This window comes from Podarcis filfolensis (genome assembly GCF_964270895.1).
Source record: "Podarcis filfolensis genome assembly, chromosome: 13".
In the NCBI taxonomy this organism is placed as follows: domain Eukaryota; kingdom Metazoa; phylum Chordata; class Lepidosauria; order Squamata; family Lacertidae; genus Podarcis; species Podarcis filfolensis.
Window position 1 is genome coordinate 4,766,850 of NC_139615.1, and position 19,068 is coordinate 4,785,917.

General features: G+C 50.6%; 1 protein-coding gene across 1 annotated transcript in view; it reads right to left on the reverse strand.

Moving 5' to 3' along the window:
• The window catches only part of KCNAB3 (potassium voltage-gated channel subfamily A regulatory beta subunit 3), a 53,767-nt gene extending 35,692 nt beyond the window's left edge, over positions 1 to 18,075 (reverse strand). The window contains exon 1 of the mRNA XM_083581041.1: positions 17,950 to 18,075. The gene's annotated coding sequence lies outside the window, so the exon portion shown is untranslated. The remainder of the gene's footprint in view (positions 1 to 17,949) is intronic.
• Between the last annotated feature and the right edge of the window lie 993 nt (positions 18,076 to 19,068).

Genomic DNA, 19,068 nt, shown 5'->3' on the forward strand with positions numbered 1-19,068 from the left:
GTGCCGCACCCCATAGTCACCTTTGACTGGACTTAACTGCCCAGGGCTCCTTTACTTATGTTCTCCTATGTTCCTCTGCCAGTTTGGCTGCTGCCATCCCTCGCTCCTCCTCTTTTGTGCCCAGTGGAGGCCAGAGATGAAAAAGTTGATCGGTTTCCCCTTTGGACCTCGCCACCACTGCCCACTTGCTCACATTGGCTGCTTGAAGCGGTTGCCTAACGATAGGGCCGGCCTGCATTAGAAGGACCAGCTGTGACAATGGCTCTATGTAGTTCCTCTGAAGACACTATTAGTCACTCGTAAATATGTAGGGCCTTGATAAATGTCCTGCTTTTACATTAAGATAATTCAGTGCTAAGGGGTCGTTGTTTTTCCGCAACCCGTAAAAAAGGAAAGGAAAAAATAAACCAGGGGAGGTATGTAATTAAAGCTTACCTCTCACCCCCCCCCCTTGAGAGAACAGGAACTGACATTAAGAAAATGCACGGGAAAGCATGGGATGCCATTTGCTCGACGCAAGGTCGTCTAGACAACAAATCAGAACGGATGCCCAATAAACAGCCAATCTCGTCTAACCCCACAGCAAAATTTGGTGCAAACAAGTCTGGTTGACCTTTGCCCCCAGCCTCCTTCTACTCAGACCCGCTGGGTGGCTACATTCCCTCTTAAACAGCTGCGCTGTGTTCAACAGCTGTTGAACTCGCACTCGCCACCCGAGGCCCATGATTCACCCAAGAAATGCAGTGGTGGATTTTCAGGGAAGCGGCTGGCAGCTCGGCAGGCAGATCACCTGTTTTGTGTGCAGAAGGTCACAGGTTCTCAAGGTGGGGTTGGGAAACATCTGTTCCTGAAATCCTTGGAAGCTACCGCTGGCTTGGTATGACTAGGTATAAACCAGCTTCTAGAACGTAAGAGGGAACCAATGAGCAGGAAGGCATATTCCTATCCCTGGCCACAATGCCAGTCTTATTTACCGTATTTTTCGCTCTATAAGACGCACCAGACCACAAGACGCACCTAGTTTTTGGAGGAGGAAAACAAGAAAAAAAATATTCTGAATCTCAGAAGCCAGAACAGCAAGAGGGATCGCTGCGCAGTGAAAGCAGCAATCCCTCTTGCTGTTCTGGCTTCTGGGATAGCTGCGCAGCCTGCATTCGCTCCATAAGACACACACACATTTCCCCTTACTTTTTAAGAGGGAAAAAGTGAGTCTTATAGAGCAAAAAATACGGTATTTATATCCCATCTCTAAAGAGCTCAAGGTGGTGCACATTTAATCCCAACACCCCTGTGAGGTAGGCCAGCCTGAGAGAGGCAGTGACTGGCCCCCAGGCCACCACCCAGTGAGCTTCCCGGCCGAGCGGAGATTTGAACCCTGGTCTCTCCCAGGTCCTGCTCTGACTCTCTAACCACTACACCACACTGTCTCTTGAATCCTGCACGCGGCTTCTTTTACCTGCATCCCACAGACGAGTCAGGCCGAGGGTCAATCCCGTGGCTGGCCAGGAAGGCACCCAGTCCGCTATCAGGGCTGCTGCAGCCTTGGGGATGCGGAGGAGACAGGCTCTTCCTCTTCAGGCCGCCCCTCCAAGTCCGTGGCGGGGTGCGCCGCAGAGGGGTCCCGAAGGCGTCTGTGCCATGCGGCTTGTAGGGGTACATGGTGCGGCATCGGCGGGAGCAAGAGAGCGGCTGGCGGAAGGGCAGCCGTGTGGCTGAGTGACGCCCCTTGCCGTCAGATGGGGAAAGACGTTCGCCACCCACCTTCCTACGTGTTTTGGGAAAGGGGGGCAAACGGAGGCATGGAGGGGAAGGGCAAAGCCCCTGAGCCTTCGTCACCTCTCAGTTGTGGAGATGCGAGGTGTCGGCTGAGGAAGCCGGAGGGAGAAGGAGCCAGGGTGGGTGGGAGCCGATGACAGCGGTGCGCAGAAGTTATTTCGGGACGTCTCAGGAGCACTGTGTGCCAGGGCCTGCCAGATACCCTCTGCTCTCTCAAGGGCAACGCCCAAGGGGTGAGCCCTTGCTGGGGAAACTACAGCACTGTATGCAATTGGGGGGGGGACATAACAGGGCTTTTTGTGTGTGCGCCATCATCATATCCTGCCGAGATGAACCATGTGACTGAGCCAGGGTGGCTCAGTGGTTAGAGCGTTGGATAAAGACCTGGGAGAGTTGTTGTTGTTGAGTCGTTTAGTCGTGTCCGACTCTTCGTGACCCCCTGGACCAGAGCACGCCAGGCACTCCTGTCTTCCACTGCCTCCCGCAGTTTGGTCAAACTCATTTTAGTAGCTTCGAGAACACTGTCCAACCCTCTCGTCCTCTGTCGTCCCCTTCTCCTTGTGCCCTCCATCTTTCCCAACATCAGGGTCTTTTCCAGGGAGTCTTCTCTTCTCATGAGGTGGCCAAAGTCTTGGAGCCCCAGCTTCAGGATCTGTCCTTCCAGTGAGCACTCAGGGCTGATTTCCTTCAGAATGGATCGGTTTGATCTTCTTGCAGTCCATGGGACTCTCCAGAGTCTCCTCCAGCACCATAATTCAAAAGCATCCATTCTTCGGTGATCAGCCTTCTTTATGGTCCAGCTGTCACTTCCAGGGTTCAAATCCCCACCTGGCTATTAAGCTCGCTGGGTGTAACTTTGGGCTAGGCACTGCCCCCCCTCTCTCCCTGACCTTCCTCACGGGGGTGTTAAATGAGACAGGGGAGAACTGCGTATAAAACTTTGAGCTCCTTGGAAGTGGGGGAAAAGAAGGTAGGCTGTAATCACAGTAAATAAATATATAAATAACCAAGCCAGCTTCCTGGGCCATGTAGTAAATCGCCTGCAGCAGCTCACAAAACTCTGGTTAACGTGCCTGTCCATGCACACCTGAAAGAAGCAAGAAATTGCACTGACTAAAGCAACAAATCCTTCTTTCCTTGCCTCTGGTCACCCGCAGGCACTATCAGCTCACCGTAGGTGACCAGGAAGAACGGCTATTGCCAAACTCTGGATTAGGAATCAAGACTTGCTGTTTCGATAGGACGTCCTCTGGCTCAGGCTCTCCACCCTCAAGAAAGAAGCCTGAATCGGATATTACGACGTCTACATTTGCACAGTTTCCAAAAGACCTAGGGTGTGTGTACCTCCCCCGCACCCTTAACTCACTGTCAGGGGAAAAAGGCGGTGTATGAATAGATATATTATAATAAATATTAACCTGCTATCTGCTTTTTTAAGAATTCAGAGAGCTAGATCCCAGGTGGATTTAACGTTTTTGCATGCAGATTTAAGTGAGTTAGCATATACAAAGGGGGCCTCCCCTCTCTCTCCCCAAACGGGTAAAGCTTAATATACTCTGTATTTCATTAAGGGGCAATTTGTTCCCATCAAGGGTGAGTTGGCAGCTGGCAGGACTGGGTGGGAGTTTCCACAAGCTCCCTGCTGGGTTGAGGACATCCTGGGAGATGGGAGATGACACAGTCACCAAGATGCCTCATCGGAGCTGACACCAAAAGCTGGAAGCGCTGGGTGTGCTCACCCAGCCCAGCACGCCTGCCCCCTCCTCTTCCTCCCACCTCCAGGAGAATGACACAAAAACCAGATAGCGAGTCCACACATCTATGTAAGGGGGCTGCGTGGGGAGTGGATGTGGTGCAAAGTCAGCCAAATTTGCTCAAAGGTTGACCCACAAGACAACGTCAGGCGCTCCACTTTGCAAAGTGTACGCCTCTCTCAGCTTCCCTAAAAATTCATGAAGGATGGGGGGGAAAGACACGCCTGCAGTTGTCACGCATGGCAACCAACACCACCTTTGCCCAACCTGGTGTCCTACAGATGTGTTGAATTCCAGCTCCCACCAGCTGCAGCCAGATGTGTTAGTCCAATCGCCGGTCATGCAGAAATTGCAACTCGAGAATCCTGGACAGCCATTTTTTTCTGTTTAAAAAACTTACAATGAAGGAGAGTCCACCACCTTCGTTCTGCTGTTTGAATAACAACAACAACAATATATTTATACCCTGCCCATCTGGTTGGGCTTCCCCAGCCACTCTGGAAATATTAAAATATAGTAATACAGCAAACATTAAAAGCTTCCCTGAACAGGGCCGCCTTCAGATGTCTTCTAAAAGTTTGGTAGTTGTTGTTCTCTTTGACATCTGGTGGGAGGGTGTTCCACAGGGCGGGTGCCACTACTGAGAAGGCCCTCTGCCTGGTTCCCTGTAACTTGGCTTCTCGCAGTGAGGGAACCACCAGAAGGCCCTTGGAGCTGGACCTCAGTGTCCGGGCAGAACGATGGGGGTGGAGACGCCCCTTCAGATATACTGGACCGAGGCCATTTAGGGCTTTCAAGGTCAGCACCAACACTTTGAATTGTGCTCGGAAACATACTGGGAGCCAATGAAAGTCTTTCAAGACAGGTGTTATGTGGTCTTGGCGGCCGCCCCCAGTCACCAGTCTAGCTGCCGCATTCTGGATTAGTTGTAGTTTCCGGGTCACCTTCAAAGGTAGCCCCACATAAAGCGCATGGCAGTAGTCCAAGCAGGAGATAACCAGAGTGTGAGCCACTCTGGCGAGACAGTCTGCGGGCAGGGAGGGCCTCACCCTGCGTAGCAGATGGAGCTGGTAGACAGCTGCCCTGGACACAGAATTAACCTGCGCCTCCATGGACAGCTGTGAGTCCAAAATGACTCCCAGGCTGCTCACCTGGTCCTTCAGGGGCACAGTTGCCCCATTCGGGACCAGGGAGTCCTCCACACCTGCCCGCCTCCTGTCCCCCCCAAACAGTACTTCTGTCTTGTCAGAATCTCAATCTCTTAGCCACCATCCATCCTCCAACCACCTCCAGAAAGTTCTTCCTAATGTTTAATCAGAATCTCCATTCTTGTAATTTGAATCCATTGGTACTGGTCCTACTCGCTGGACCAGCAGAAAACAAGGTCATGCCCTCCGAGTCTTTTCTTCTCTAGGTTGAACGTGCCTAACTCCCTTAACTGTTCCTCAAAAGGCACCTCGTTCCTTCCAAGGCTTTGCAAGCCCTTTATCGTATTGGTTGCCCCACTCTGCATACCTCCTAGCTTGTCAATAGCCTTCTGAATCTGTGGTGCCCAGGACTGGACACAGGATTCCAGATGGGGTTTGAGGCAGAACGGAGTAGTACAGCGGGTGGCGCTGTGGTCTAAACCACTGAGCCTCTTGGGCTTGCTGATCGGAAAGTCGGTGGTTCGAATCCCCACGACGGAGTGAGCTCCCATTGCTCTGTCCCAGCTCCTGCCAACCTAGCAGTTTGAAAGCACACAAGTGCGAGTAGATGAATAGGTACCACTGCGGCGGGAAGGTAAACGGCGTTTCCGTGTGCTCTGGTTTCCATCACGGTCTTCCGTTGCGCCAGAAGCGGTTTAGTCCTGCTGGCCACATGACCCGGAAAGCTGTCTGTGAACAAACGCTGGCTCCCTCGGCCTGAAAGCGAATGAGTGCCGCAACCCCATAGTCGCCTTTGACTGGACTTAACTGCCCAGGGCTCCTTTACACCTTTTACCTGGCAACTTGCATTCGCCAGGAGCGACGCCTCAACACTTTCCACATGCTCTGTTTCAGGAAGATTTTGGGCATGGCATGGCAGGGCAGAGTCTCAAAGAAAGATGAGCTCTCCCAAAGCCACAATCCCAGCATCTTCACACTCCTGTCATGTCCACAGGATGGAAGAGGGCAGGAACTTTGAGAACATGCTCTACAGGGAGCTGGCTTCAAAAACCAGGTCTGTTGGCAGACCAGCTGAGGTGAAACGGGAAGGCGCTGTACACCCCTCCGCCAAAGCCTCATATCGTGCTTTGTTCAAAACAAACCCCAAACAATTCTTCCAATGAGAGCAAAATAGCTACTACAGAGGCACCCACCAGGGAGCAGGAAATCACTAATTAAAAGGGGGCATTTCTCCCCCCCCCTTTAAAAAAACCTTCTAAGTGGAGATTCCCAGTTGGTATTTGTATGGAAACACTATTGGTGTTTGTTTGTTTTTTTAAAAAAAGAATTGTTTTATATGTAAATGCATTTTTTTAAAGAAAAGAAAAAATCCAGTTGTTTTAACTCTCTCTGTATGTGGATACGTGTGTGTTTATTGCATTGTAAATTGCCTCAAGTTGTCTCCTAGAAATTGATTCATAAATAAAATAAACAATTCAGTAATGCCGTGGATAGAATGGAAAGAAGCAAGGGCCCAGGGCCTCAAGAGTCCTTTTCCCAGTATATATTGGACAAGCTGCCGCTGCAATTGCACTTTGAAAAATTCTCATTTTAATTTGGGCTCGGTTATTATTACTCTCTCTCTTTCCCCAGCCTCCCTCCCCCTGGTTTTACTACTCATTGATCTTCATTCGATGTCATCTTTATATGGTTAGTGTTTGTATTGTTGTTAGCCAGTGGGGCCCCATCCATCTGGAGGGGAAATAATATATCCACACAGAAAACACTGGAACAGACCGCTCTGGCCGTTATGTCCTTTGGCAGGGGGCGGGCAGTGGCCAAGTCTGGAGAAAAGAGAAAAGCTTAAGACGAGCCCTTAAACTGGACTGGACCAGACCAAAGTGGGCCCATCTAGTCTGGCACCCTGTTCTCACAGTGGCCAACCCAATGGGATAAGAGCAATTCCCTTTTAATTCCCAGTAACTGGTTTCCAGTAACTGGTATCCATGGGATGCGGGTGGCACTGTGGGTTAAACCACAGAGCCTAGGACTTGTTGATCAGAAGGTTGGCGGTTCGAATCCCCACGACAGGGTGAGCTCCTGTTGCTCAGTCCCTGCTCCTGCCAACCTAGCAGTTCGAAAGCACGTCAAAGTGCAAGTAGATAAATAGGTACCACTCCAGCGGGAAGGTAAACGGTGTTTCCGTGCGCTGCTCTGGTTCACCAGAAGCGGCTTAGTCCTGCTGGCCACATGACCCGGAAGCTGTACGCCGGCTCCCTCGGCCAATAAAGCGTGATGAGCGCTGCAACCCGAGTCGGCCACAACTGGACCTAAAGGTCAGGCGTCCCTTTACCTTTACCTTTTTAACTGTTATCCAGACACATGCTGCCTTCTCCAGTGGAGGCAGAACCTAGCCATCTTGCCTAGTGGCCACTGAAAGCCTCTTCATCCACAAATGTGTCCAACCCTTTTTATAGCCACCCAAGTTGGTGGCTGCTTACTGCATCTTGTGGCAGTGAGTTCCGCAGTTTAACTCTCTGCTGTGTGGAAAAGGTCCTTCCTTTCGCCTGGCTTTAATTCCCACCATTCAGCTTGCATGGATGACCCCACCACGTTCTAACTCTGAAAGAAGGGAAAACTCTTTCTCTGCTTTCTCCGCACAATGCTAAATTTTAACACATCTGTATCCCTGTCTCTCTTTAGCCCGCTGGGTTTCCAAAAGCAAAAGCTTCCATGGCCGTAACCTGATCCAGCCCTTTTGATTGTTTTGGTCGCCCTTTTCTGCAACTTTCCTGGCGCTACAATATCCTTTTTGAAGAGTGGCCACCACTTCAGAAACCGTACACGGTGTTCCAAGTGTGATGGCACCACACACTTCTGTAAAGGCACTGTAAGATTGGCAGTTTTATTTTTGATCGCTTTTTAACTCATCCCTAGCATAGAATCCAGCTTTTCCACAGCTGCCGCACACTGGGGCTCTGCACATGTTATTGCTGACTTCGGCAATAATGATGGTTTTTGAAGCTGAGTACACATTAGCCACAATCCATATTTATTCTGTAGTTTCTTGAGATATAATGCTGTTTGATGCATTTTCCCTCAAACCGGCTCCTGCCCAGTTTGAAAAGGCAAGCCATGTTTACGCTGAGGTGTGTACACTAGGAACAGCACATGCTCAGATGCCAGGTTCGTTGGAGTTCAGCACAGGGAGACAAATCAGGTGATCTGCATTGGTGACTGCACGCCTACCCACTCTCTGGTGTGTACAGCAATGCAAAAACCAAAACCAAAAAACAGCTTGAAATGCCATCGGGGGGAGGGGGCAGAAGGGCAGATGACCACCAATGTGTACATAAAAGGTAAAGGGACCCCTGACCATTAGGTCCAGTCACGGACGACTCTGGGGTTGCGGCGCTCATCTCGCTTTATTGGCTGAGGGAGCCGGCGTACAGCTTCCAGGTTATATGGCCAGCATGACTAAGCCACTTCTGGCGAACCAGAACAGCGCACAGAAACGCTGTTTACCTTCCCGCCAGAGCAGCACCTATTTATCTACTTGCACTTTGACGTGCTTTTGAACTGCTAGGTTGGCAGGAGCAGGGACCAAGCAACGGGAGCTCACCCCGTCACGGGGATTCGAACCGCTGACCTTTTGATCGGCAAGCCCTAGGCTCTGTGGTTTAACCCACAGCGCCACCCACGTCCCAGCTCTGGTGTGCGCAGCAATGCAAAAACCAAAACCAAAAAACAGCTTGAAATGCAATCGGGGGGAGGGGGCGGAAGGGCAGATGACCACCAATGTGTACATAAAAGGTAAAGGGACCCCTGACCATTAGGTCCAGTCGCGGACGACTCTGGGGTTGTGGCGCTCATCTCGCTTTATTGGCCGAGGGAGCCGGCGTACAGCTTCCAGGTCATGTGGCCAGCATGACTAAGCCACTTCTGGCGAACCAGAACAGCGCACAGAAACGCTGTTTACCTTCCCGCCAGAGCAGCACCTATTTATCTACTTGCACTTTGACGTGCTTTTGAACTGCTAGGTTGGCAGGAGCAGGGACCAAGCAACGGGAGCTCACCCCGTCACGGGGATTCGAACCGCTGACCTTTTGATCGGCAAGCCCTAGGCTCTGCGGTTTAACCCACAGCGCCACCCACGTCCCAGCTCTGGTGTGCACAGCAATGCAAAAACCAAAACCAAAAAACAGCTTGAAATGCAATCGGGGGGGAGGGGGCGGAAGGGCAGATGACCACCAATGTGTACATAGCCCTGGTCAATGCTTCAACTGAACTATCAATCGTGACAGTTGAACAGTGTGGTGCAGTGTGACGCCACAGCAAAAAAATGCTAATGCAGTTTTAGGTTGCATCAACAGAAGTATAGTGTCCAGACCAGGGGTCCCCAAACTAAGGCCCGCAGGCCAGATAAGGCCCGAGGGACTCATTTATCCGGCCCGCGGCGACCCCTGCCGCTGCCACCTGCTCTTACCGGTGCTGTGCTGCGTGCTTCCGGGTCGGAGGAGCACTGGAAATAGCTTGTGCGCATGCGCAAGCATTAGTTCTGGTGCACATCCGGGTCAGAGGAGGCCTGTGCACATGCGCACAAGCTATTTCCAGTGTTCCTCCGACCCGAAAGTGCGCCGGAAATAGCGTGTGTGCATGCGTATGGGCACGCGCTCCCCCGCCCTCCAGCCCGTCGCACGATTGGCACTGGAGACACTGGCCCGAGGCACAGTAAGTTAGCTGACCCCTGGTCCAGACCAAAGGAAGTAAGGGTACTGCCCAGTTCTGCCTTGGTCAGACCCAAAGGATATTGGCAAGCTGCAACATGTGCAGAGGAGGGTGACCAAGATGATCAAAGGTCTGGAAACTGTTCCAAGTTGCATCACCTTTCCCAAAGACCAAGGATCAAAGATTCAGAAGTCTCCAGACCAGGCTGTTACTTAGGGTTTGGCATGACTCTGATGAATCTCAGATTTCACCAGGCTCATTCTTCGCACTCAACTCCCGCAAGAAAGGTAATTTGTGAAAGCACAGAGAGGAATGGCAGACGAAATTTATGGACTACGCAGAATTGGATAAGATGACAGGAAGGATTTGAAACCTGCGGGACCAGAGATTCACAGAAGATTGGAAGAAATATACGAACTATTTGAAGAGCAACTGTAATCAACAAATTACGCTAGTAGGTCTACAAGAAGTTTTGTAAGGAGGAATATATGAAATAATGCAAAGAAGATAAAGAAGAGAGACGTTAGTTATGATATTTAAATGTAATAGTGAAAGAAAGAAATGTAAATTGAGTGGAAAAGATTGGAAAATTTTCAGATGTGATTGATGGAAGTTGAAAAAAAGTGTATAAGATGTAAAGTAAGTTTAATAATTGTTGAAAATGTTATGTTAAAAAACTAATAAAAATATATATTAAAAAAAAATTGTGAAAGCACAGTGTTTGCTAAAGTAGTTTCCTCTCCCTCCCCAAATACTGAAAGCTAGGTACTTGCTAAATCAATCAATCAATCAATCAATCAATCAATCTGCATGTCTCTGAAGTATATTCCAAGTGAGAAGGATGAAGTTTTCTAAAACCATTTGCCTCCGATGCTCAATAATGAATCCAGAAAGTTAGAAAAAATAAAAATGCAGCACAGCTTTAACTTCCGCCTGCTGCCTGGCATTCAGATTTGGGGGGCGGGGGGAGGGCTTCTGGATTAAACAGCCGGTTACCACCATAGCCCACAAGAATACATCATCACCATCAATTTACCCTCCTGACCTTCTTTTGAAGATGCTGAACAGACCAAGCTCCTTAAATCTCTTGCCCAGAAAGGGTCACTCCTTATTCCACCCTGTCCCAATCCCCGCCACACACACAGAGCAGCCTTCTAAAAACAGACTGTGCGAGAAGTCAAGCTGAGAAGTCAAGAATGCCACTCAGAAGCGGTTTCTGGTGGGCTCAGGAAGGCTCCCTTGATGTAGAGATGGCAAATCAAAGCGTGGCGTCGGCGCTGCCAGGCTTCAAGAAGCACATCAAGAGCCAACATCCTCCTCTCTCCTCACCAGGGACTAGATGCATGAGGAATGGTGTCAAGGAGGAGACCCAGATGCCCTGGGCAGGAGGCGCTAGGCAGGTCTTCTGCATGCTTAGGGAAAACACTTTGTTGTATAGAATTGGGCATCAGTCCGTGCAGACCATACCAAGCCAAAAGGACTCAGCTTCCTTAGCTACGATTCCTGCAACGAAGTGGGTTATTATTGTTCTTGGCATCCGTCTGTCTTGAGAAACAATGAACTGCAGCTCTGGGGGTGAAGTCAAACCTCTGCATTAGCAGTCCTGTGCCAAGAACTAACAGTAGCAGCAGAGAAAACATGCCCCCCTCTTTATTTTCAACTTTCTTGGGCACATGAAACTAACCACAATTACCTTAAATTTCTTCTTAACCCTCAAGAAAGAAGGGCGTTTTCGCTGGCCAGGTTTAATTCAAATCCATCAAACCCCCTTTGGGGAAGGTTCTCAGGCAGGGTGGAAGGAGAAAGAACTTGCCCAGGTGAAGACCACCTGGTGGAAACCCTTACACATAGGGTTTTCAATGGTAAACTATATGCTGATCTCTGCCAGCAATTTCTAGATCAACTCTGTATCCCCAAATGGAAACCATTTTGGAGTCGGAGGTCATACATTTTCTATTCCTGGGGAATGATCAGGAGCTCAGCAAGTTAGTGGCTAAATATCTCTATTTGGTTTTTTGTTGTCGAAATACACTGCAGACGTCTGATCTCCCTGGAGACCAAGAGATGTGACGATAGACTGCTCTGCCTCCTTTCTTTTAGCAAATGTTTTGTGCCACTGGGGAAGTGGTAATTCTGTATTGATTTGTTTTGGATGTTTGTATGTGATGCCAATAAAAGGTTTGGTGATGATTAGTAGTTCTGAAGTGACCTCCTTGGGCATCAGTCTGGGCGGTGTGTCTGGAGGTCCTGGGCTGCCCGGACAAGACCCCCATCTCGACTTCAATGATGGGGTCCAAAGGAAAGCAAAGCAAGACATTTGGCACCAGCTTGGCTGCCGGAGTTGCTGGAAGGAGGTGTACAAAGGCACCATCCAACTGCCTTAGGGACTCCAGATTTGTGTAGGTTTTACTCCTGAGCCGTTTCTTCTCCCGAAGGCAAGGCAGGGGGGTTAAGGATCAGAGTTTTCCTTCTCCAATATGGGCTCCCTTTTCCAGGTGGACAAGCCCCATCTGCCCCTCACTTCCCTCTACAGCAGGGGTCAGCAAATCTTTTCAGCAGGGGGCCGGTCCACTGTCCCTCAGACCTTGTGGGAGGCCGGACTGTATTTTGAAAAAAATAATGAACAAATTCCTATGCCCCACAAATAACCCAGAAATGGATTTTAAATAAAGGACACATTCTACTCATGTAAAAACACCAGGCAGGCCCCACAAATAACCCAGAGATACATTTTAAATAAAAGTAAAAACTCATGTAAAAACACGCTGATTCCCGGACCGTCTGCGGGCCGGATTTAGAAGGCGATTGGGCTGGATCTGGCCCCCAGGCCTTAGTTTGCCTACCCATGCTCCACAGCATGCGCAGAAACCACCTTCTTAACCACTGAACTCACTCTTGTTCTCGTCTGCTCCATCTGTCAGAGCCTGCCTTCACATGCACAGAAAGTCCCTAACTCCCTGAGGGTTTGAGACTCATCGGCTTATCTCACCTGGTTCAGCCGGCCAGTTGAAGCCGTTTCCCATGGTGTGGCAGCAGTCGCACGCTGACAGCATCTAGGAGCCACAGGTGAGAGCTGAGTGCAGATGGGGACCAGAGGTGGACAGGCTACCCCAGAAGGAGCAGGACATGTTCCCCATCTTCTTTTAATAACCCTAACGCCCCATTATTATTATTACGTATTAAATTTGAATACCACCCTCCATGCACAGATCTCAGGGCAATTCACAACACAAACTAGACGACCCATTTGGGTCCCTCCAATTCTACAGTTCTGCGATTAAGGAACAGCAACATTCCCTTGGAAACATCTCCCCGTTTTCCATGAGCACATTAACAGAAAAAAAACACAAACGTTCCTTGAGGACTAGGAACTTGTTTTGCAAGGACTAAAAGCAACGCTGCCACCATCGCCCTGATACATGCTGGGGCTCAGGACGGCTGCGCATGCAAGGCACGAGGCACCCACCTGAGCCTGTGACTAGCTTGCCCCCCCCCCCAAAGTGCCACATACCTGTACACCATGCCGGTGCGTGTGCTCTCCAGTTCCTCAGCGCTGATCCCGGCCTCCAGCAGGTAGCTCTCCAGGCGCCGCCTCTCCATTAAGCACCTGGCTGCCTCCAGCACCTGGGCGGGGGTCAGGGGCTGCCCCTCTCGCCCCATCTGGCCTCCCTGGCTGGCTTGGCTCCGCCGCCGGACGCTCTCCCCCCGCGCCCCTTTGGTCTTCTTGGGCAGCCCGTAGAGTTCGTCCACGCTGAACTTGCCCCCACCCCCGGGCCCCCGGCCCGCGGGTGCCGGGCCTCCCCGGGAAGAGCTGGCGAACATGATGCCTGGAGGGGCTTCTGCCGGGGTCGGGGGAGGCCTGGCTGAGATCCCTGCGGCACCTGCCGCACCAGAGCCGAGGACAGCGGCTTAGCCGGAGCCACGGTGCTTAATGCCCGGAGATTCCCTTCTCACTCCCTTCCCTCCCTCCCCATGGGGGAGGGAGCATGTGGGGGATTTGCTGGCCTGGCAGCTGGTGAAGCATGGCCTCTGACACCCCCCTCGCTACCCTCCCCTTTTCCTTGCCCTATGCCCCTAAATCACCATATCCTATCCCAACAGCCCATCGCCCTGTTTGGGACGGTCTCGTTTGATGCTCTTAATTCCTTCCTCGTAGATCTGATTCCCCACCAGTTGAATTTGCAGCGGGAAATCTCTCGCACGCTTCTGGCACACCAAAGAGCGGGAGCCCTGGTGGCAGCCACACTCCTGGCCTGTCTTCCTTGATGGGACACCTCCTTCCCTCTTTCTTTTCACGACACTCCTGTTTGTGGACGCCCAAGTGAGAAAGGCCACCTAACTACCGGTCAAGGGTGCCCTAGGCGCATTAAAGGAACAGGAGGGCTCACTTTGCCTTGAGATGTGTTATTGGAAGCTAGAATCTCCCTGCTGGTCAAGGAATCACAGCAAGGCTGAAATCACAACACAAAATTAGTCGGAAGGGAATCCAGGCACAGCCTTGAAGACCATCTTTGATCCTTCTCCTGTGCTAAGTGCATCGCAGGTGCCAGATTTTGTCAACGCAGGAGAGCAAGTGGGATGATAAATCCAATTTAGGCTTTATGTTCACATTACGAAATGGTTTAAAAAGAAAACCGGCTTAAGTCGCCCGTGTTGGAAATTGGCATCTGGGGAGGGAACTACCTTATTTTCTGGAAGAGAAACTACGTACAGGAGTCAGAGCTACAAAGAAAGAATACAGTGGTACGTCGGGTTAAGTACTTAATTCGTTCCGGAGGTCTGTTCTTAACCTGAAACTGTTCTTAACCTGAGGTACCGCTTTAGCTAATGGGGCCTCCCGCTGCCGCCGCGCCACTGGAGCACAATTTCTGTTCTCATCCTGAAGCAAAGTTCTTAACCTGAAGCACTATTTCTGGGTTAGCGGAGTCTGTAACCTGAAGCGTATGTAACCTGAAGCGTATGTAACCCGAGGTACCACTGTATTACTAATTACCTGCCCTTCGCTGTAAAGGAAGGCTTACAACATTAAAACATGGTATGAAAAAGTTCAAAACAACTTAGAAAAAGGAAGTTGGTCTTAAAGACATGCTCATCAAATGTCAAAAGCTGGGGGAAAGAGTTTCATAGAAACATAGAGTTGAAGACTGGGAAGGGACCCTGAATGTCTTCAGCAGTTGCCAGAAGCTGTATGACGGTGCCAGATACACCTCTGTTTCACAGCTTATGGGTCACCACAGAGAAGGCCCTCTCCTGGGCTGCCACCCCCTGAGCCTCTGTGGGCAGGTAAAGGTAAAGGGACCCCTGACCATTAGGTCCAGTCGTGACCGACTCTGGGGTTGCGGCGCTCATCTCGCTTTACTGGCCAAGGGAGCCGGCGTAACAGCTTCCGGGTCATGTGGCCAGCATGGCTAAGCCGCTTCTGCCGAATCAGAGCAGCGCACAGGAATGCCGTTTACCTTCCCGCTTGAGTGGTACCTATTGATCTACTTGCACTTTGATGTGCTTTTGAACTGCTAGGTTGGCAGGAGCAGGGACCAAGCAACGGGAGCTCACCCCGTTGTAGGGATTCGAACTGCTGACCTTCTGATCGGCAAGTCCTAGGCTCTGTGGTTTAACCCACAGCACCACCCACGTCCCTGAGGAACAACCAAAAGGGTCCACTCTGCTTAACTCAGCACCCAAGCGGGTCTGTAGGAAGGAGGCAGTCTTTCAGATATTTGGGGCCTGAGTTGTTTAGGGTTTTAAACCCTCCAGCACCTTCCACTCCGTCTGGAAATGAACTGGCCACCAGTGGAGCTGTTTTAAAACAGGGGTTATATAAGACCTTCAGGGAAACCCCCACCAGTAATCTGGCTGCTGCATTTTGGAGCGACTGGAGTTTCCGTGTCACAGCCCCATGCAGAGGGGGAACTGCTAGGCTCCAGTCTGGAAGTTACCAGAGCATGGAGTACAGTGGCTAAGTCATCTCTGCCCCAAAGGGGCTGTAGCTGGTGAACCAGTCAGAGCTGGGGAAAAGCCACTGAGGAGCCTCCACTAGGGATGGGAAAGAGGTCAGGTAGATTTGCCTGTAAACGCGAACTGAATAATTTGCACTTTCTGAAATGATACGCGAATCAAATTCCCAAACCTGCACGTCTCCAAATTTTGCAATGCAATTTATCCTGCCCAGCAGTGTGTACAAAAACACACATGTCAAGGGAGAGCATGCACATGAAATGCATATGAAAACATGCAATGATTCATTATGTTAAAGACAAAATAAATAGAAGGGGAAATATGGCTTTTAATATGCACATACAGTGGTACCTCAGGTTAAGTACTTAATTCGTTCCGGAGGTCCGTACTTAACCTGAAACTGTTCTTAACCTGAAGCACCACTTTAGCTAATGGGGCCTCGTGCTGCTGCCACGCTGCCGGAACACGATTTCTGTTCTCATCCTGAAGCAAAGTTCTTAACCTGAAGCACTATTTCTGGGTTAGTGGAGTCTGTAACCTGAAGCGTATGTAACCTGAAGCGTATGTAACCCGAGGTACCACTGTATTAGGGAAACCTGCACACAAAAATGTGTGTTATTAGGAGAGAGTCAAACCACTAAAATGCTGGGTTTTTTTTAAAAAAAGAATTGCAAACAGATGGGGAAAATGAGAGAAACAGAAATTGACAATTTCGCCCACCTGCCAGGTCCTCACTGTGCCCTCAAAGGCAGCAGTTAGAAGCTACAGCTGCAGACACTTCCAAGAGTTAAACCCCAGCTGGGCCAAGTGTTGGCAGGCCCCATGGATGCCGTTCCCATTTGGGGCTTTGAAGGAATTAAACTCGGGAACTGTGCAAAATTCAAAGCTTCTCAGCACACCCAAAGCACTCTGCCTCTGGCCTAACACCACCTGGTCAGCTCACTGGGATTAGCAGAAAGCTAATGGGTATGTGTGTCAGGCGGGTGGGGAGATAAAAAGAGAGCAAATCGGCGAGTGGCGTGCGGCAGGGAGGGCCCAGGAGGAGGAAGGGCCAACGAATGGAGTCCGCCTGCTGAAGAAATGTTGCCAAACCCCAGCTGAATGTGGAAATCCAGATTCACCCCTGCATTTATCCTCCTTAAGATAACAGCCCACTTAGTCCAGCTTCCTGATCTCACAGTGGCCAACCCGATGACCAAATTCCAGGAAGGAACGGAGCACAAGAACCCTCTCTCCTCCTGTGGCTCACAGCAACTGGTATTCAGAAGCATTTACTGCCCCCAAGTGTGGAGACCCAACATAACCATCATGCCTGATTGTCGCCGATAGCTTTACCCTCTATGAATTTGTCTGATTTCTCTTTGAGTTGGCGGCCATCGCTGCCTCCCGTGGGAGCGAGTTCCCCAGCTTAACTCTGTGGTACAGAAAGGGACGCGGGTGGCGCTGTGGGTTAAACCACAGAGCCTAGGGCTTGCCGATCAGAAGGTCGGCGGTTCGAATCCCCGCAACGGGGTGAGCTCCCGATGCTCGGTCCCTGCTCCTGCCAACCTAGCAGTTCGAAAGCACGTCAAAGTGCAAGTAGATAAATAGGTACCGCTCCAGCGGGAAGGTAAACGGCATTTCCGTGCGCTGCTCTGGTTTGCCAGAAGCGGCTTAGTCCTGCTGGCCACATGACCCGGAAGCTGTACGCCGGCTCCCTCGGCCAATAAAGCGAGATGAGTGCCGCAACCCAAGAGTCGGTCATGACTGGACTTAATGGTCAGGGGTCCTTTACAGAAAGGATGACTTCCTCCTTCCTAGGGATGTTGGGAAAATTTTGACGAAAACAGAAACGGGAGTGGAAATTCGCTGATTCGCCCCGCGTCCCGAACGGAAACCAATGCAGTCTGCAAACAATATGCTGTCATGCCCCGGTTTGCACTGAAGTGAATGGGGTGGAATACTCTGATGACAATGTTCACCACATAATTGTGTGAATTACCTAAATTACATGATTTTGCAACAGTGAGACACGTTAATGCAGTTTTGGGGCAGAAGGTGAACGGCTGCAGAAATGCAATGGACATGGAAACCGATGCCTTTTATTCCCCTTGCTATATCCTCTCCTCCCCAGCTGCATCTTTCAAAAGACCCCCAACCCCAACCGCAAAACCTCAACTACAACTTCTAAACCGAGACAACATGTGGAGGTTATCTGAATAAATCCTTCGCAAAGGGCTGTGGGCATCTCTTTGAAAATGGCAGGGTGAGTCAAAGGACCTATCCAGGAAACCAGACGTTCAATGGCAACAGAAAGTTCTGCCAAGAGAGAGACTTGAGACAGCCTTCCTTCTGCCTTCACAACACAGTACCTTAAAGATATTTTTGACAGCAACTCCCATCAGCACTGCCGTATTCTGCTGGGGATTATGGGAGTTGTAACCCAAAATATCTCAAGGGTACCAGGTTGGAGAAGGGTGGTGAAAGACGTATTATTACATTTTAAAATAAAATAAAATACTGTGATTATCTGAGCAGGCACCACCAGTTTTCTATGCTCAGGCCACTGAGGATAAATGGGAGCCGCTGGCGATAACCCAGGGGGCACTGCCAAGATCCTGAGTTGTTACCTTTATAAACTAGAATCAAACCAGGGACATCCTGACGCTTGGAGGGTCATCAATCATGCTTGCTAGTCCTGTCTTGGGGCATGCAACCTGACGAGCAGGATCCTGGAGGTGTAGTCTTCTGGGCTCTGAAAGCAGGGAGATTTAAGACTTCACTTAAAGCAGGACTCTTTTCATTGTGACTTCAAGGTTTTATTTTAGGCAGGCTCGTTTGAAAAAGGTGGATGGGGTCAGCTGTTCCAGGAGATGGCAGTCTCAGGAGGAGGAGGAGGAGAACTTGGGCCCTGCCCTATAGAATACAGGGCTGAATCCAGCCAGCATTTTTCGATTCTCAGACATGCCGCTCCCCTCTCCTCACTACCTGCTTGTCCTTGTTGTCCTGAGGGATTAAGCAAAGATAATCCCCGCCAGACACTAAAGCCCAGCACGGAGGATGGGCGCTTTGCTCTGCCTTTTAGCAGCAGGAGATACCTGGCAGCTGACCTGCCCTTGTTTCTTTGCTGAGACACTTCCGACATTCAGGGGTCCTGGGTGCGAGCTGGGACAGCAGGGGACACCCATAACCGTCTGCATGTGCACAGCAAATGTGCACAATCCTGGTCCCCCTAGGACACCTTTGTGATTTATGTGCCTGTACTAGATTCAAGGGACACAGGTGGTGCTGTGGGTTAAACCACAGAGCCTAGGGCTTGCCGATCAGAAGGTCAGCGGTTCGAATCCCTGCGACAGGGTGAGCTCCCGTTGCTCGGTCCCTGCTCCTGCCCACCTAGCAGTTCGAAAGCATGCCAAAAAGTCCAAGTAGATAAATAGGTACCACTCTGGCAGGAAGGTAAACGGCGTTTCCGTGCGCTGCTCTGGTTCGCCAGAAGTGGCTTAGTCCTGCTGGCCACATGACCCGGAAGCTGTACGCCGGCTCCCTCGGCCAGTAAAGCGAGATGAGTGCCGCAACCCCAGAGTCGGTCACGACTGGACCTAACGGTCAGGGGTCCCTTTACCTTTACTAGATTCAAGAGGCATCTTGTTTTGGCAACCTTTGTAAGCTGCTTTGAAAAGCAGGGTGTAAGTATTCTAAAGAAATATAAATAAGCCTCCTTTTTGGGAGGGAGGGCACCAGGGCACGAG